The 16369-nt window shown below is 54.4% G+C and overlaps 1 long non-coding RNA gene across 6 annotated transcripts; it reads left to right on the top strand.

Moving 5' to 3' along the window:
- The first annotated feature begins 307 nt into the window (after positions 1-307).
- Positions 308-7633, top strand: LOC111097352. 6 transcript variants are annotated; one of them, XR_005364382.1, is made up of 7 exons: positions 308-525; positions 4030-4245; positions 4410-5125; positions 5859-6037; positions 6626-6711; positions 6831-6874; positions 7347-7633. It is a non-coding gene; the product is annotated as an uncharacterized LOC111097352 (long non-coding RNA). The 6 variants fall into 6 exon arrangements; XR_005364381.1 differs by having other exon boundaries at positions 5859-6711; positions 6812-6874; XR_005364379.1 differs by having other exon boundaries at positions 6812-7633.
- The last annotated feature ends 8736 nt before the right edge of the window (positions 7634-16369 follow it).

Genomic DNA, 16369 nt, shown 5'->3' on the forward strand with positions numbered 1-16369 from the left:
TTCCCTGCTCAGTGGGGAGTCTGCTTCTCCCTCTCCCTCTGCAGCTCCCCCTGCTTGTGTCTCTGGCTCTCTCTCTCTGTCAAGTAAATAAATAAAATCTTTAAGTAAATACATACATAAATAAAATAGTTACAAACAAACAAACCAAAAGAAGTTTATTGAATGCACTGCAAGGGAGCAGCAAGCAGGACAGGAGAGGAGAGACTGTCTTTGAGGAGGAGGAGGAGGAGGAGGAGGAGGAGGAGGAGGAGGAGGAGGAGAGGCTGTGGTACAGGGTGGAGTGAGGGAGACTGGCCAGTAGGGACCTTTCCCATTTTTGGTAATCTTAGGAACTGTGCCTGCTTGCAGTTGGTCAATTAGGGCCTGAGGTTATTCCGAGGTAGGTCCCTTCAGGAACCTGTTCACACTGCGAGGCTGGGGTCTTTTCACTTTATGCAGGTTTCCAGCACTCAAGTTTGTTGCCTAAAAGCAGCCTTTACAGTGATCTTACGACTTGCTGCTTGGGATTCACATCTGAAATGGGAGGTCAGTGGGACTTGTGGGACTTGATCCCTTAGCCTGTGAGGTCTGTGCTAACGCTGGGTGGTCAGCATCCAAATTGCTTGGCGTGGAACATCCACACATTTGGTGTCGGGTACTGTGAGCGAGACCTAATTTTCCTTCATTAAGGAAGTATTATTGATTATTTTAGGTATGATGATTGTATGTGTTTTTTTAAATTTTTTTAAAAAAATTTATTTATTTATTCATGAGAGACACACACAGAGAGAGAGGCAGAGGGAGAAGCAGGCTCCATGCAGGGAGCCCGACAGGGGACTTGATGTATGCTGTTATGTTAAAGAAAAGGGGCTCTTGTCTGCTAGCTGCATACTGAAATAATATTTACTTATTAAGACTTATATATTTATTTATGAGGGACACAGAGAGAGAGGCAGAGACACAGGCAGAGGAGAAGTAGGCTCCCTATGGGGAGCCTGATGCTACTCGATTCTAGGACCCGGGATTACGACCTGAGCCAAACAAAGGCAGACACTCAGCCACTGAGCCACCCAAGTGCCCCTACATACTTAAATATTTACAAGTGAAATGCTATCATGTTTGGAGTTTGTTTGAAAATGATGTGGGAGGGGTGCCTGCGTGGCTCAGTGGGTTAAGAATCTTCCTTCTGCTTAGGTCCTGATCCAAGGTCCTGGGATCCAGCCTGGAGTCAGAGTCGGGCTCACTGATCAGCGGAGTGTCTGCTTCTCCTTCTGACCCTCCTCCGTCTCGTGCTCTTTATCTCTCTCAATATATAACATCCTTTTTTTTAAAAAAAAAACAAAGAACATTATGTGGGAGAAGGGAGGAGGTGAAGGGGGTGTAGATGAAGACTGTGAGTTGATAATTGTTGACTTGGTGAATGAGTGCATGGGGGCACGTTATATCATTTTTTCTACCTTGGCGCATGTTTTAAACTTTCCATAATAGGGACACCTGGGTGGCTCAGTGGTTGAGCATCTGCCTTTGGCTCAGGTCGTGATCTCAGGGTCCTGGGATTGAGTCGTACGTCAGGCTTCTGCATGGAGCCTGCTTCTCCCTCTGCCTGTGTCTCTGCCTCTCTCTGTGTCTCTCATGAATAAATAAAACTTTTTTAAAAATAAAATTTCCATAATAAAATACATGTTTGAGTCTCTTTCCATGCTAATAAATAGAATTCTACTACAACATCTTTAACGGCTGTGTAACTTTGCTATGGATGTAGCATAAATAATGTAACTCGTCCACTTTTGTTGAGCATCTAAATCATCTCAAACCCTCTGTTCTTGTCAGTACTGGATGAACATCCTTGTGGATAATTTGACGTGCACATCTCTCAGCATTTCTTAGGATAAATTCCTCTAAGTGGATTTTCTGGGTCAATAGAAAAGCATATCTTAAATGTGTTTGCAAAATTACCGTCCAGGGACAAATTGTTCACATTCCCTCCAGCAGCCTGCAAGAGGGAGGTCCTTACCACTCTCTCTCTCTCAGCAATTTCTCAAACTTTTCTCAAACTTCTGTGACCCAGTCTCAATCTTTGTTACTTCTCTCAGCTCATCTCAATACACTATCCTGCTCTCCCCATTCTAGCCATATCGGCTCCCTTGCTGGGCCTAGAACACGCCAGAAGTGTTCCCACCTTGGGTTCCGGAGGCTCCTCCCTAGATATTCACATGACTTTCTTTCCCAAAATCTTATAGGGAAGGAAATAATAATTTTTCCTCTATTCTCCTAAGTTCTTGACTGAGACCCCTGTAGTAAATAAAATACAGGTTAACAAGAGAAAAACAGATGGAAATTTATTATCATGTTTACTTCATGGATACCCAGGAAAAATAAATATTCCCCAAGGTGGCTTAGCATGCAAGCTTGTATACTTTCTTAATAGAGAAAGAGAGGGGGAGGATAGCTTCCCAGGGGAGAGCATAGGATTTTTTGGAAATCTGAGTGGGCCCTTAGAAGAACAGCTGTAATGATGGTCATGAGAAGTCTGTCTGGATGTGATGTCAACTTCTAGACTCTTCTGCTGGCTTCCCTGGTTGATGACTCTCCCTGCTGGGGAGGGGACTGATGATACTTGAGTCCCTTTTGAAGACTCTGTCTTTAGACAGATAAGGGGAGTTTAGAAAAAGCTTGCCCTTGCATTTACTGCTTTTCAAGTGTCAACAACTCAAAATAATCACTACAGCAAAGCTGCCCATTCTGGGTAGGTACATCCTGCTATCCTTCAGTCTCCAGAATTTTTTAAAAAAGATTTTATTTATTTATTCATGAGAGATACAGAGAGAGAGAGGCAGGGACAGAGGCAGAGGGAGAAGCAGGCTCCCTGCGGGGAACCCAATTTGGGACTCAATCCTAGGACCCTGGGATCACGACCTGAGCCGAAGGCAGACGCTCAACCACTGAGCCACCCAGGAAGTCCCCAGTCTCTAGGATTTGAGACTTGAATGTATGCTTTGTCCTGGGGTCCTTTTGGACCATCCTGCTTTAAACTGAACCCCCCTACCCTAGCCCCCTACTCTCTTTTACCTACACTCTTCCTCCCTTTTCTCCCTAGCACCTTCTAATACACTGCATACTATACTTACTCATTAGGCCTACTAGCTAATGTGTCTCCCGCACCGCTCCCCACCCTGGAATCTAACCCTGTTTACTGATGAATAGCAAACCATGTAGCATAGGGCCTGGAACATAGTAGGGGCTCAGTAAATACTAGTCAAAACATGAACAAGCCGAAGTGCTTTCTTTCTTTCTTTTTTTTTTTTAAGATTTTATTTATTTATTCATGAGAGATACACAGAGAGAGGCAGAGGCACAGACAGAGGGAGAAGCAGGCTCCCTGTGGGGAGCCCGATGTGGGACTCGATCCTGGGATTCCAGGATCATGCCCTGAGCCAAAGGCAGACACCCAACCACTGAGCCACCCAGGCGTCCCTGAAGTGCTTTTTTTTACTATGAAGTCTGTGCACATGGGAGCAATTGCTTCCCCTTTTACTCATATATTATTTCTAGTTGCCTAAAGGCATCTTCACTGGGACTCCATTTTTTTTAAAGATTTTATTTTTAAGTGATCTCTACACCCAATGTGGAGCTTGAACTCACAACCCTGAGTCAACCATTGAATGCTTTACTGACTGAACCAGGCAGCTGTAGCTTCACTGGAATTCCTGACAGCAACTCCAAGCCAATTCCTCACCTCTCCTGCTTGGCCCTGGCTTGTCTAGCTGTCAGTAGTACCCTCTTTAGCCCTGAAGTCCTCCCTACTCCTCTCCCAGCACCCTCTCCATTGCCCTGAAACTTCTTCCATTTGCCCTGTTCACTCCTGTCCCCTGCAGCTAGTATTTTTTTTTTTTTTCTTAAAGAGACCCCTGCTCAAGCTTCATCCTTGCCCTAGGACCTTTGTTGGTTCCCCAGCCTAAAATTCTTAGTACAAACTCCCTAGACCACCAGCCAAAGACTGGCCCATTTGGCTCCCAAATGATCATTTCCTCCTTTCCATATCCGACCTAGGCTTGGGACAAACTGGAATCCTTAGAACTGCTGTTTCCCTGTCTCCGTGACTTTGCTCAGGCCGGTGCCTCTCCCTGGAGTGCCTCCTGCACACTTCCTCCCGTCAAATCCTACCTGCTGCCCGCTGCCTCTCCAGATGCCTCCTCTAAAGCATGGGAGAGACCATCTTTTGGACCATCGGTCCATCTTTTGGAAACTTTTCCATGACCTGTTCTGGTGGGTATCCGGCGCTGAGTTCAGTTTTGGACATGCCATTTGGAGGCTCCTCTGCCAGACTGTGGGCTTCTTCAGGGCACCAGCTGGGCTATGTTCCCTTCTACATCCCATGAGTTCCCAGAATAATGTTCAGTTTTGCTCAATCCGTGTTATTTCCAATTTAGAGCCGGACAGGCGCACTTCCCGAAGTGGCCACAAGATGACAGCATAGACCGGGCTTCGGGACGACCTGAGGCTCCAAGTTCCAACTTCCCAGGGTCAGAGCCCTGACAGGTCAGGCCTGGTCCCCCTGAGGTGCTGCAGGAGGCTCCTCTCTCGAGGGCTGGGGGTAGTAGGCCTAAGGTGGGGTGCCTGGCAGTGACTGTGTGCCTGTTTCCTGTGCTGGCCCCTCCCAAGGTGTATTCTGTGGTTCCTTTTCCCAGAGAAAGAACACTGGGTGGGGGGTCGGCAGGTTTTGGTCCTGGTCCTGCATTGCAGCCTTGGGCAAGCGTCATCTGTGGACCAGGAAAAGGCCAATCGCAGAGTCCAAATACACACAAAACTTCCTTTTTCTTTTCTCTCCCCAATGGTTGCAGTAATGCTGGGAGGCTCACCACATTGTTTCCCTTCCTGGGATTCAGTGGGGTCCAGAGGAGGGGCAAGGTGAGGCTCATGGGGCACCAGAGGGCCCTGCCCCCATCTCAAGGCCCACTTAATCCCCCTTACTGAAGCAGGATGAGCCCCATCCAGCCTGATGAAAAACACCAGGTTTCTGAAAACTCTTGTGCTGTGACCTTGAGTCAGCCACGTCACCTGTCACCCGCTGGCTGCGGCTGCCCATCTCTGGAGGGACCGGCTGCATTTCCTGGATGGCCTGGCAAACGACAAGTGCCTCGCAATGGTAGCTGTCGTTAATAACCGTAATATAATAGTAATAAAGGTCCCTCCCTGCGCTAACATTTGACTACGCTGAGGCCACCTGAGGGATGGTGGGGATTTAGGGATGCTTGAAGTGTTCGCTGAAGAGCAGGAGAGAGGAGACAGGAAGGACAAAGGTGTCCGTGGAGCCTCAGGGATGATTTGGGGCTTCCCTGTGCGAGAGGATGTGTGGGGAAGGCCCCCCCAGGTCGAGCCTCTCTCCCTGGTCGGGCTGGTCCCTGAGGCCCCGGGGGGGGGGGGGGGGGGGGGGGGGGGGGGGGGGGGGGGAGGGAGAGGCGGCGCCGGGCCCGCCCAGCAGAGGGCACCGCGAGCGCGCAGGGCTCAGTCCTGGGTTTACCTCCAGCTCCTCCTGCCAGTGGATTCGTCTTCCTGAGCTGTGGGCCTCTGCACGATCGCCAGGGATGCGATGGGGGTGAGGGTACCGCTGGGGTGAGGGTGCTGTGGTATTGTCACCCCCTGTGATTGTTGGCCTGTGTCCTGAGTGGTAACTGTGGGTTTGCCTGTAATCACCCCATGAATCACTCATACATTCCGCTAATGCTGCTGGGCACCCACCAGCACTGGGTGTCGGGTAAAGTGGCAAAGAAAGAGCACGCCCTGGTCACCACCTCCCATGATCCAGGTGACAGAGGTGGGCCTAGGGCGCTGGGGGAGTGCTCCCCACCATCAGCCTTCTCACTGGCCTCATCTCTCAGGTGAGCTGTTCTGCTGCCTTTACAAAGGAGAGAATCCAGGTTCAGACAGGTTAAGGAACCACCCCAAGGCCACACAGCCAGTAAAGGGATGAGTGGAATTGCATCCAGAGCCAGTTCCAGTCCTTCCACCTGCCCTGGGGCTGCCTCTGCCCAGGAACGGCCAGTGAGGCTGTGACCAGGTGAGTAGCTGGCCTAGAGGCAGGGAGGCTACTCCATCTGTGCATGCCCCCAGCAGGACAGGACCTTGTGGGCAGGGGAGGTTTTAGGGTGGCTGATTTCATCCCAGAATGAGGGAGAACCTTCCAGCAGCCAGAGCTGCCCAGTCACAGAATGGGTGAGCCCAGGGAACAGAAGTGCCCTGCCTCTTCCCAGATGTTGCAGTGCCCCCCTGTTGAACCTGGCATTCACTCAGCGTTGAAGGTCCGCCGGCACAGTCTCTTTCCCCCTCCAGCCTCCTCTTGCTCCCCTGTCCTCATTACCTTCTATGTTCTTGCCTCTCAGACTTCTTTCAGCAACTTGCTGGGTATACTCCTCACCTCTGGGCCTTTGCACATGCCGATCCCCTCTCTGTCTGGCAAGCTCACCCATTCTGCAGGCACCGGAAGCCTTTCCTGATGCCCCATAAGGTCGGGGCACCTTACGTGCTGCTCATTTAGGCTTCTCTGCTACCCCCAAATGTGCTTCATCACGCTGTACTGAAATTACTGGTCTTTTCCATAACACTGTCAGCTCCGTGGCAGGGACTACACGGTCTTGTTCTCTGGTAGTTTTTCCAGTGTGCAGAGTCCAGCGAAATGTCTCCTTTGGTGTTCAAGAAAAGCTTGTTGAAAGGATGAATGAATAATGAGTGAGGGTAAGAAAGAATGAAGGGTGCATGTAAAGACAAATGCATGGGAAGGGAGACCTGGGTCAGCAGGACGTTCCAGTCCTCTCCTACCACCCTGTGCCTGCAGCTCCTGTTCTTTGCTCAAGTCCCCAGGAACTGGACATTCGGAGCCACAGTTCGCAAGCATTTGGTAAGCATCCAGGTACCCCGCTGGGCGCTGTCACCTGTATTCTCACCCATCAAATAAGCAGGGACAGATGAAACGTTTTCAGCGGACACCGGCTGGTAGGTTTCAATCCCTGCCTGGAATAGTTGGCACCTTGGTCCCCGGAACTGGCCATGTGGGTCCCCGCCCTGCGCTCTCGCAGTCCCCGCGCCGGCTGCGCTCCCGGGATGCGCTTCCCGAGAAGGCCAGCAGATGGCGGCAGACGCTAAGAGGCGAGGCTCAGCCCGCGCCGGCCTGCCCCTGACCGCCGGCAGGGGGCACTGCTGCTCGCCCGGCACGAGGCCGGGTCTCAGGTTGACCAACCCGCGGGGAGGGGGCGCGCGCAGCCGGGAGTGGGTCCGAACCGCAGCCCGGGAGCCAGGCTGTGTGGCACCCTCGTTCTTCCTCCCTCGTTCTTCCTCCCTCGGACAGTGCGTTCTTAACCTCTGCTTTATAGGCTTTGCAGGCAAGCTTGATTTGGGAAGGGCCAGATGGCAAGTATTTCAGGGTTTCGCTGGCCCTATAGTCTCTGCGCAAGTCCTCAACTCTGTCCTTGGCCTGTGACACAGCTCGTGGACAAATGGGCGTGCTCATGTTCCCATCAATCTCCATGGACATCGAAATGTGAATTTCATGCAGTTTTCATGTGTCATGAAATATTGTGCTTTTTAAATCTTCTATAAAGCTACCTAAAAATGTCAAAACCTTTCTTTGCTCTTAGATGGGGCCACCCCTGGTCTCAGTAAAGTCCCAGACTGGTGTGTGGCATATAGTAGGTGCTCAGTTAGTGCTAACTGGTGCCAACCATTCAGGGGCACTCAGTAGGAGCTCCGCCGACCCTCCCCGCACCCAGCAGCCCTTGGAATGGGGCAGGATACTTTCCTTCCAGGTTCGGTCCCTAAATCTCCAACACGCCTCACAGAAGCACTAAGTGAAGGGGGCACCAACCACCTTCCTTTGGCAATAATGGGTGGCGCTTTCACTGCCTCTGCTGTGACCTTTCTGTGCCAATGAAATCCCAACCCTTTTCATCTATCGATACCTGATCTCCTCGGTCACTTGGTAAAAGTCCAATTTTATTGAGCTATTGTGTTCAGCTATTTTAAGTGTGGAGTTTATGAGTTTGACAAATGTGTGTCCCCAAGGAACCACCGCTACAGTCAAGATAGAGAACATTTCCTTCATCTCCAAAACCTCCTTTGTGCCCTTTCCTAATCGGTGTTGGCTTTTATTTTTTTACTTTTTAAAGATTTTATTTATTTATTCATGAGACACACACACACAGAGGCAGAGACATAGGCAGAGGGGGAAGCAGGCTCCTTGCGAGGAGCATGATGCAGGACTCAAGCCCAGGACTCCTGGGATCACGACCTGAGCCAAAGGCAGACACACTCAGCCACTGCGCCACCCAGGTGCCCCTCAATGTTGGCTTAAAAAAAAAAAGTCTCCCAATGATCAATGTGCTCCCTTAGGAGCTGGCCAGAAATGGAGGCTCAAACCACGCTCAGAAATTCTGGGCCGCCTAGCTGGGGTCCCAACTGTTTCTTACTGGGGAGTGGTGGCTGCATTTGTGTGCACTTCTCTGCCAGACTGTGAGCTCCCAGAGCCTAACTCATGACCTCTACCCTGCAGCCCTCACAGAATTTAATTAGTAAGAGCAGGAGGCCAGCTCACAGGGTGAGGGTTTGGGAGTGGGGACTGAGTATCTCAGGAGCTAGTGGGAGGAGTGAGGTCGGCGAGCAGGAGGGCCATCTCTCTATCCAGAGTTTGGAGGTCTGGCTCTCTATTCACTCTGGCCACTGTCCAAGCTGACTCAGGGAGTCTGGGTCTATTTGCATACATTGTGCATATCATTAGTATATCTTTCCCCGGTGCCTTTCATCCTCTCTTTATGGGGAAGGAGCAGGCTGGATTTGGGGAGTGGGTGGACAAGACAGAGAACTCAGGGTTTTGGGGGAGGCCTGGGTCTGCAGAGCCAGGCCCCAGCTCCTTGCTGATGCCCATTCTGGGAGTTTAAGGGAAGTCAAGTCCTGACCCTTTTTTTGGATGAGGAGGAGGGGCTGCTAGCTTCTGCAAATCTGGATACTTCCTATGGGAGCAAGTCAGGGCTGGGCTCCCCTAGTTTCCCTATCTGGAATGTGCTAGTCATTCAGCAGAATTTTCTACAGCAATGAGAGAATCTTGTAAGATTGAGCAAGAAGACAGCAAAGAAGCCATATTATATGAGCCAGTTATATAAAGCACAAAGTGTGCCAAATGAATCTATGCTGCCAGAAATAGTAGCCAGCCCTGGCAGGGGGCATCCCAGGGGAGGCCGCTGCAATTGTTTTGTGATCTGGGTTCTGGTTACACGGGTGCATTCACTCTGTGAAGGCTCACTGAGCTGTGTATTCGTGAGTTCTTTGTGCATTTTTCTGTCTGCAAATAAAACACTGAAAACACACAAGATCGAAATTCTGCGAAGAATCCTACACGTATTCCCCTGCTAGGAGCCCCTCCCAGGGATGTTTGCCCACCTTTTGCAGCTGTTGAGGGCCTGGCTGCTCTTGACTCACCTTCCTCTCCTGCTGGGCTGTGACCGACCTGAAGGCAGGCCGAGGTCCTGTCATCCTCTGTCCCCTGGCATGGGATTGGCACAGAGCTGAAAACATGGGTGATTGACTCCTTAACACCTCTGGGTGGCCCAAGAGGTCTGGGGCACCAACCAACTTAGGAGGGGGTGTTTCTCCTTACTACTTGCACAGCCCCCTGGGGGTCAAGGGGCTGCCATTAACACGCTTAGCTGTGGCCTAGGGCTAGAAGTGAGCTAAGGAATAGGTTGATAGAACATGCCAGAGGAGAGAGAGGTGGGACTCAGGGGTCCCTGGGTGGGCCTAGGAGTGGGGGCTCTTTACTTAGGTTGGAAAAACTGAAGATATAGCGGAAATAAGGAACAATTACTAAATGAATATATTAGTAACAGGGAAAATGCAAGTTCAAATTGCAACGAAATACTATTTCACATCAACCAGGTAAGCAAAATTAAAAAATTCTGGTATCATTCTGGCTCCCCAGCGCCCTGGCCTCTCGCTGATACTCCTTTCACACAGTCCTGTGTACTCCTGACCCTGAGGCCCCCTGGGCCCCTGCTGAGCCCCCTCTTCAGACTCAGGGATACAGAGGCTGAGGCTTGGCTTCTCTGGCCTTGGCCCTGTGCTGAGGCTGCCCTGAACCGGCCTCACTCATCCCTGCCCTCCCTGCCTTGCAAGCTGGGTTCTTCCTGCTGCTGTCCGAATTACAGGGACCTGCAAGCAGGCAGGCACAGAGACCTCTCCCCACCTTCTAGAAATTGTCACAGAAGGACTTTGGGCAATGGCCTGGCCTTTCTGGCCTTGGTTTCCCTTTCCTGTAGAGTGGGAGAACAATTCCTGGCTGCCATGAGGTGAGACGGGTTGGAGGGTATGGAGAGGACTTGGGAACCCATAGGTGCGGGGAGCAGAGGCCTGTCGGTGTGGAGAGGGGGATGATCCATGAGGGGCCATGCAGCCCAACCCCTTCGGCTGTGCCCCAGTCCGCAGGGTGGTGGCAGGTGAGGGGGTGGGAACCATCCATGCTGCTGCTCTGGGGGTTTCCTGGGAGGTGGTGTGGTGTTGGGAGCATAGGAGAGCCAGGGGCCTAGGTTCTGGTCTGACTTGACTCAGTCTACAGGCCTATTTCCCCTCTGGACCTCAGTTTACCCTTTTGTCAAGGGGACCGTTGTGTTCAGGCCCCCCCCCCCCATGAGTTCTGAGGCTCTCTTACTTCTATGTTCTGCTAGGCCTGCATTGGTGTTATTTTGGAATCAGTTTCTAAATCTTAAAGATTGAGAGGCTTTCCAATCCCATCCAGAGTTCCCGCTTCCTGCGTACAACTGGGATCTGGCTGTTTGGGAATCCCACATTTGCAGGCACAACCTGGGGCAGCTCCTTGGGAAGGAGCCTCGTTCCCTGCCGAGAGCACAGCTCTTCTCACTGTGTACACACTGGAGGCCACTCTTGCCCACGAGCCTTAGCTCCCAGACCTGTGGGTCCCCTCACGCCCCCCTCCCCAGGCCCAGCGGCCCAGCCCATCACTTGCATGGGCAGGTCCCTTTTCTCTTTTGTTTTGCCAACTTAAGGCTTTGGAGGGCAGGTCTGGATTGGATTGGCATTCTTAGCTCATGTACTTATCCAAAGCGGAGACCTAGGTCTTGGGATTTCCGGGTGGTGTCTAGAGCCTCAGTCAGGGCCGAGGGATGGTGTCTGCTTGTGGGGAGATGGCTGTCTCCCACCTGGGACTATGTCCTTTTCCTCCCCATATTTCCAGTGGCTCATCCTGGCCACAAGGCCCTTAAAGTTAAGCTCCTCGTCCATCTAGGCCTAACTTCCAGGCTCCCCACCCCCAAATGCCCACACACATTGTGTTTTTTATGGCATGGCCTGTCCCCACACTCAAGCCCTTTCCTCTTTGGTCCCTGAAAACCCCCAGACCCTAAGTCTGACCTTTTCCACCCCACTGGAAAGCTTCCCTGCTCTGTGTTATTGAGGCTGGTCTTGGTGCTGTCTGTGGCCTCCTGCACGGGCTGTGTCCCTGATCCTGGGATGGGGCCCAGTCTTACCTCCCCAGTTTCCAGCACAGAGCCAGGGACACAGGAAGGGACTGATGCTGTGACAAGTTGCTGATGAGAAGTTACCAGGGGGCAGGCCCAGATTCTTTTGGCTGTTGCTTGGCCATTGCTGGGAGAGGGAGAAAGGTAGCCCCCACCCTCAGGGCCACCAGGAAAGGAGACCCCCCCCTCTTCTCTAATGCTATTCCTGGCCACGGCTCTGGGTTCCTGGGGTTCCTGTGTTCAGACCCCTCTTGGCACTCATGGGTGCCAGCCCTGGGCTGGGCAGTGGGCCTGCAAAGTGGCAGGAGCCCTCAGGGCCAGGGGCTCTCAGTTGGCCATGCTTCCCCAGCCCATGGCCTGACTCCCCAATCTCTCAGTTCGTGCAGGGAGAGTAGAAGCAGGGGAACCCCCCTGGGACTACCCAGGCTAGCTCCCGACACTTTACAGATGGGGAAACTGAAGTACAAGGGACTCAATCTGGTCCTGGGACCCTCTCCTGGGTTGTCTGGTCTGTCCTGGGGGTCGGGACATGGCAGTGCCTGCCTAGTTGGGGCTCCAGCTCCCCCCAGCCCCAAATCTGAGCAGGGGAGGAGCCTGCCCTACCCCCAGCATGCTTTACCTGGCCTGGCGTGTCCCAGAGCCAGCAGAAAGGTAGGGCGGCAGCAAGTCTGAGTCTGCCCAGCGAGCTGCGAGTCCTGGCGGGCCTTCCCTGCCCGCAGGCCCTGGGAGCCGAGAGTGAGGGCCCCACACCCCAAATCCTCTGCCTTCCCTCCCCACCCACACATTCAGCCTGGGGCCCAAACACGGCAGAGAGCCAGCTTCCCTCCTTGGTAACCAAGGCACAACACCCAACACTAGAGACTATTTGTCCTGCCAACACCGCACCCCAACCTGGGTCTACACACCCGGCTGAAGCCTGGCTTGGGGGGGGGGGTGAGGGGGAAGGGAGGGAGCAGGGGCCTTGTGGGTCTGGGGAGACTCACCCCTTCCCTTCCCAAGGCCAGGACAGCCAGGGCTTGTTGCTCTAGCAGCCTTTGATGGATGGTATGGCCCCCAACCCCTGAACTTAGGCTCAGCAGGATGAGGGTCTGGGACTGGGCCTGAAGCACAGGAGAGAAGTGTAGTTCTGAGGACAAAAGCCCTCCTGCGCCAGCTGGGTGATGGAAGGGTTCAGGGGAGGGAAGGTCTGACAGGGTCCATCTGTCCTGGCATGGGAAGGACTGCAGTTTGGCTGGCTCCCGGGCTGAAGCCAAGGGGGGACACTCCAAGGCAGGGGGGCTGGCTGGGTGGCTGAGTGGAGGAAGGTCAGGGCCTAGGGAAGTGTGGGTGGCGCTGGGAAGGGAAGAACGGGTTTTCTGGTCTTCACTGGCTTTGGTCTTTGTGGTCTAGGTCAGGGAACACGGGGAGATCATGAAAAGCAGACAGGGTCTCAGCCCCGGGGGACTGCTTGTCTGAAGAAGAAGTGTGGCTGCAGCCACAGGGGATCTCCCAGCCGAGGGAAGGACGCAGCCCCCATCCTGGGGAGTTTGGAACATCCACCTGGGATGACAGGGCCAGAGGACTGGGCAGGATCACTCAGCTCTGCTGGGAGCAGCGGCCTAATCAGGATCCCCTGGGACTTGGCAAGTGCTTCTGTGATTTGGGGACAGGTGAAACCCCGGGGTCTTTCTGCTTTTCCTCCCCAAGCGGGAGCACCTTCCCAGAGCCTGGTTAAAGCTGCTGTGACTTGACCCCTGCTTGTCAAATGCTTCCAGGTTCAGCAGTAGCTCCCCCCCACCTTAGCCCTGCACTGTGGGGAAAAGCCAGCTCCTTTAACAGAGGAGGAAACCGAGGTTCAGAAGAATGGCAGGTCTCTCGCAGGAGTCGCAGGGGGGCAGAGCATCATGTTTCGAGCACCTGACACTTGGGGATCTGAAGTGGGCAGACCCCCGGGCAGTGCAGGAGAGGGGCAAGCCTGACACATTCCTAATGGCCCTCTACGTCCTGAGGCCTGATGGGAGCCCCTCTCTTGGGCAGTGTCCCCTGCTTCAGTCCCCAGTAGGGAGGGTGGGGTGGGTGAGGCTCAGGGCCTGCTGAGGCTGCAGCTTCCCGGCCCACCCAGGCTGAGTCAGGGCTGGGCAGGAGCCAGGTGGTGGCAACTTTCCCAGGGCCAGCCCAGGCGGCGTCCACATTCCTCACCAGTCGGGTGCGTCAGGGCTGGGCCCAGCCAGGTGTTCCAGGCCCCGCCTGGGGCCCCCGCCCGCCCGAGCCAGCTCAGCTTCACAGCCTTGTAAGGAACATGTCTGGCCTCCACTTGGAATGGGTGTGGGAACTGCTGGCCTTGCAGGTCCTTGCTGGGTGGGGTGCCGGCTGGCAGGGGCGGGCCTGCGAGAGCCCAGCACCCCCAGGGGCCCAGGCTACTGGGTGCCCCTGCTCGTGCCCTCCTGTAGCCTCTATACTTGGGCAGTTGGGGGCCGAGGCTTAAGACAGTTTGTGGTTTGGGCCTTGGTCTTGCTTGTCGTTCAGCAAATGTTGGTGGAAGAGTGAAGTGTGTCTGAGAGCTTGGGGGTGGCCAGGGCCCCACAAAACCCAGGAAGCAATAGGGTCACATTGTGTTTGTTGTCCTCAGTTTCTCAGGGAGGCTTTGTCCTCACCAGCTTGGAGCTGGGGTGGGGGCCTGGGGCTGGGAGGGGGACATGGGGGGGTCAACCGAGGTCAGTCCCCACCACTCACCTGTGGTGAAATTCTGCCCACAATCCTCTTCCTCTCTCTGGGCCTGAGTCCCCTCTCCTGTGATAATGGAACAAGGCCCTTGAGCTCTTGGTGGATGGAAAGTGACCTTGGGACCTAAGATGGGCTCTGCTGGGCAACCCCCTGCTCAGCTCGGCCCAGCCCAGCTCTGCAACGATCCCCATTAGACTCTGCAGTGAGGCCAGGCGGGCTCCTGATGGGTGGTAAGGGGGGATAACTTTAAGTCTGGGATTTGTGGACTCTTTCCACTGTTCCCCCTCTTCCTCTGAAGTTGGCTGGCCAAGATAGCATTTCATTCACTCCAGGGAGTGGCTGAGGGCCCCCCCTTGCCTGCCTGCCACCCTGTTCTGCAGTCCTCAGCAGGTCTGAGCTCAGCCTGGGGGACCGGGGCTGGTCTCCTCCATCATGCCCTTGCAGGAGGCAGGGCCTGGCTATTCCTCGGGCGGGCCTAGGGCCGCTTGGGCTGCAAAAATCACTTCCCAGGCTTTGGTGGGAACAATTGGGTCCTGGCCCTGGGCCCGAGTAGGGGGGCGTGGGAATTCTGTCTGCATGTAGAGTCAGGAAGGGTGACACCAGGGTTGTGGGAGGAGAGGCGGGGGGTGGGGGTGGGGGATGAGCTGAGATGTCATGCCTGCACCTGTGCAGGGTGGCAGGCTGAGCTCCAGGCAGCAAGGGGACCTGGGTTGGGGAGAGGGGGAGTCCAGTAGGTGTGGCCCTGCCTCCAGTTAGCCCAGCACTGAGCAGTGGTGGGAAGGGCTGGCCTGGGATGTATCAGGCTGGGGCAGGGACCCCTTGCCCGCCCCCCACCCAGCCCTCCTTTGGCTGAGCCCTTGGGCTGGCGTTGTGGGGTGACTTCATTCTCAGGGACCTTCTAGAGACTTTGGCTGCCATCTGTCCTCTTCTGTTCAGGGCCTTATAGCAAGAAGGTAGCACTTTGTCCCTGAGGGTGGTGCTGTTTGCAGAGGAAAAGGATAGCGCAGCTCCCTGAGAGCTCCATCTGTATCCTGAGGCTGAGGATGGTTCGGTGTGTGTGTGTGTGTGTGCACGTGCATGTGTGCATGTGTACATGAGTGTGTATATGTTGGGGGGAGGCAGTTGTCCCAGTGGAAGAGGTATTCTGGACATTTGCACCAGAGTCTCTGTAGTTGTATCCTGAACCCTGAAGGATTCTGGGAGTTGGCACTGAATACTGGGGCCCAGGGCAGCCTGGGAAATCATGGGAACAGGTGAGAACAGGCTGGAGGGGTGTGGCAGCCACTGGAATGTGTGGACTGGAGTTGCCCCACCCTCCCTCCTCCAGGCACAGGTCCTGGCTGGAGGGTCAGTACAGCGCCCTCCCTGAGCTGTCCCCAGCCCTGCTCTGCCAGCCTCCCCGCCCCTGCTCCCTGCTGCGGGGTGCCCCCAAGCCCCCTCACTTCAGGCTGGGCTAGAGCAGGTGGCCTGGCTGAGTCAGGCTGTTTGGGAGAAGCTGAGGACTTTTCCTGAAGATTGCCAGGTTCTCGGTGCTCTGTGTTTGTTTCTGACCCCTTGTATGGACAGGTCCTTTGCCACTCACAGGGACTCGTTCTGACAAGTTAGGGAAGCATCTGTGGGGGTTCCACGGACCAGTGGATGTGGTTTCGGGGTCAGCTCTGTTCTGGGATGGGGGCTGAGGGCACCTGCCCATCCTGGAGCTTCTGGACACACACCATCGGCCTCAGCACTTTGTTCTCTCCCGTAGTGCACAGTTGATCAGGGCTTCCTTAAGAGGAAGGACACACTCCTTCGCATGGCACATGGGGCCTTCCACAGGCGAACCCCTACCAGCCTCTCCAGCCCAGGTTCCTGTCTCTGTCTCCCTGGCTAATTTCCCTTGTCTGAAATGTCTCACTCTTTCCTGAGGGTGCCAGGCCCCCGCCTGGGAGGCCAGTGTGTGTACAGGTCCTGCTCAGACCCCTTCTCCAGCTGTCCTGCCCCTTGAGCTGTGACAGGGGCCCCTTCTAGGTGCTTCCACAGCTCCACTTGCTTGTCTCTGTGATGCCCTGCTCAGTCAGCTCATGAGGTCTGGGTGTCTCCCCTGGAGACAGAGCTCCCCAAGATCGGAGCCCACTGCATGTCCCCTGTCATGCCCCCAGGCCCTCCCTGACCTAGGGAGTGAGAGAATG

The sequence above is a fragment of the Canis lupus genome, chromosome 9 (genome assembly GCF_011100685.1).
Source record: "Canis lupus familiaris isolate Mischka breed German Shepherd chromosome 9, alternate assembly UU_Cfam_GSD_1.0, whole genome shotgun sequence".
Classification (NCBI taxonomy): domain Eukaryota; kingdom Metazoa; phylum Chordata; class Mammalia; order Carnivora; family Canidae; genus Canis; species Canis lupus.